This window comes from Tiliqua scincoides, chromosome 9, assembly GCF_035046505.1.
Source record: "Tiliqua scincoides isolate rTilSci1 chromosome 9, rTilSci1.hap2, whole genome shotgun sequence".
Classification (NCBI taxonomy): Eukaryota; Metazoa; Chordata; class Lepidosauria; order Squamata; family Scincidae; genus Tiliqua; species Tiliqua scincoides.
Genome location: NC_089829.1, coordinates 7601362 through 7603929, shown reverse-complemented (window position 1 = coordinate 7603929; position 2568 = coordinate 7601362). Strand labels below are relative to the sequence as shown.

Here is a 2568-nt window from a genome sequence, read left to right as displayed (position 1 = left end):
CTGTTGCCTCCCTGGGTGCTGGGAAGGATAGGATTGGGCTGCCGATACCAGTGAATTCTTTGGGACTTACTTCTGAGTAGTCACGTCTAGGACTGCACTCGTCGTTCTATACAGTGCCACTGGTTTCAATGTGATGTTGTCATGACCGACTCCCATAGTCATAAAATTATAGGTATGTTTTATATGGTTGGCAACCTTCAGTCTCGAAAGACTATGGTATAAGCCTACAGCACCCGGTATTCCCAGGCAGTCTCCCATCCAAGTACTAACCAGGCCTGACTCTGCTTAGCTTCCGAGATCAGATGAGATCGGGCATGTGCAGGGTATATAGAAATCATAAAAACAATTTTTAAAAAATCTTAAAACCTCATTGTGGGTAATACCTTTATTTGGACTAACCAAAAATGACACAAAATTAACTTCAGACTTTTGTAAAATGCAGAGCTCGGGGGACTGTTTTTGTCAAACCCGATTCCCCCCCCCTCCCCGTTTGCTTTTCTTAATATCCAGCCTGACAAAGGAGAGTTTTGGGAAAGTAAGAAGAGCATTTCTGGGATAAGGCCAAAGTCTTATCCAGTAATACATTCTATTTCCCTGCCTCTGGGAAGCTTACAATGAGGGGGCAAAGAGATGCTTCTTCCCTACCCACCATTGCTATCTTGCAACTGGTATTCAGAGCCAGACTGACACAGAACCATCCTTCAGTCTCTGAAGACTATGGTGTCACGCTCTGAATGGTGGTTCTGGAACAGAGTGTCCTCTCCAGTGCGCGAAGCCTGGGTAAAGTAGGTATGGAGGATAGGCTGTTACCCATGCAGCAAATCCCCCCTCTCCACGTCGCTGAAATGGTCCAATGGAAAGGCAGAGGCCAATACGGTTGGTTCCAGCGGCATCGCAGGAGTTGCCAGAACGTGACTGTGTTCAGCCATGAACTGCCTCATGGATTCCGGCTCCAGATTTTGCCTTGAGGTTGACTCCTGAAGCCTCTTCCATAACTGGATGTAGCCACAAGGCAGTGGAGGTTTGGGATCAGAGTTTTCCTTCTCTCAGATGAGCTGCCTTCCCAGGCTGACGAGTCCCATCTACCCGGTGGCTGTTTAGTCGCCTCTTATGACAAGTACAGCCAAACTGAGGGCCTATTCTTATCCCCAGCCCCCAGGGGAAGAACCAAGGACTCAGAACCAGAACCAAGAGGCAGCATATCACCATCATGACCACCAAGCTGCTCACTTAAGATTTGGTGTCTTTCTGCTGGGTGTAGAGGTATTACCACAATGTGGCTTTTCAATTTTTCCTTAGTCATGACTAACCAGGGCCGGCCCATCCATGAGGCCAACTGAGGTGATTGCCTCAGGCAGCAAATTGGTGGGTGGATGGCCACCTCTATCAGCCCTCTCACCACCACTTTTCTTCATCACACACCCTAGCCTGAAAAAGGAAGAGGGGAATGGTGTGGAAGAGGAAGTGTGGAGGAGATAAACTAGTTCTTCTGATACTGCCAGTAGTAAAGCCATGAATCGTATCCCAAGTATTGTTAGCCACTGTGCTGGCTGAAGTCCTCCAAGTGTCTGTGGCAGTGTCAAATCATGCCCCTCCTACCTGGTGATGTGCCAGCCTCTGCTCCTCCCACTCCCTGAACTGGAAAAGGAACAGGGGGACTGAGAGTGGTGGGCTAGAGCAGGGGTCTCCAAACCCCGGCCCGGGGGCCAGATGTGGCCCGCAGCAAGCCTCTTTCCGACCCGCGGCCAACCTCTTGTCCCCTGAAAGCCTCTGGCCCACTCAACTGAACATGACCAGAACTGTGCTCTGATTGTGTCTGGAGGGTGTTCTGAGGGCCAGAGAGGTGGAATGAATGAGCCCATTCATTCATTGATTCACTCATCTAAGTTCCATCTCAAATTTATTTATTTAAATTTTATATTTAAATTTTTTTTCTGGCCCTCCATACCACGCCAGATATTTGATGCAGCCCTCTGGCCAAAAAGTTTGGAGACCCCTGGGCTAGAGAGTCACCACTCTCTTCCACACTTCCTCCTGTGCTCTGTCTCCTTTTCTTCCAATCCAGGAAATGTAAGCCAGTAAAGGAAAGCCACATTTGACAAGCTGCTTCAAGTCCCAGGAGGTCTTGGTCTGGCCCTGAACAGGAATGAACAAGTGTGACCACAATTGTAAAGGTGCATGAGAAAACAAAGTTCACATTATCTTGCATTCCTCCAAACACATGGCCTTGGTTCTCCTGTCTGTTTAGAAAGGAAGGTTTCTCAAGTCCTTTTCCTTACTGATATCACACCTGAAAGCCTCCCTTGCATTCCTGGAGTTGCCATGGATATTAATGACTGTCTTTCATGTGAGTTTGTCTTCAGAAATGAAATTTAGCTGTTGCAAAAAAAAAAAAAAAAAAGGAGAAAGGAAAACTTGCTTCTTGCCACTGTTTCTCCTCATACAACCCAGCCTTGGCTGGCTCTTTCCTTTGCCACTGGCAGCAGAAAGGAGTCTCTCTCTCTCTCTCTCTCTCTCTCTCTCTCTCTCTCTCTCTCTCTCTCTCTCTCTCTCTGTGCGCTCGCACAT

General features: G+C 48.0%; 1 pseudogene; it reads right to left on the bottom strand.

Moving 5' to 3' along the window:
- Positions 1-221: 221 nt before the first annotated feature.
- Positions 222-342, bottom strand: LOC136660977 (5S ribosomal RNA; annotated as a pseudogene).
- Positions 343-2568: the final 2226 nt, after the last annotated feature.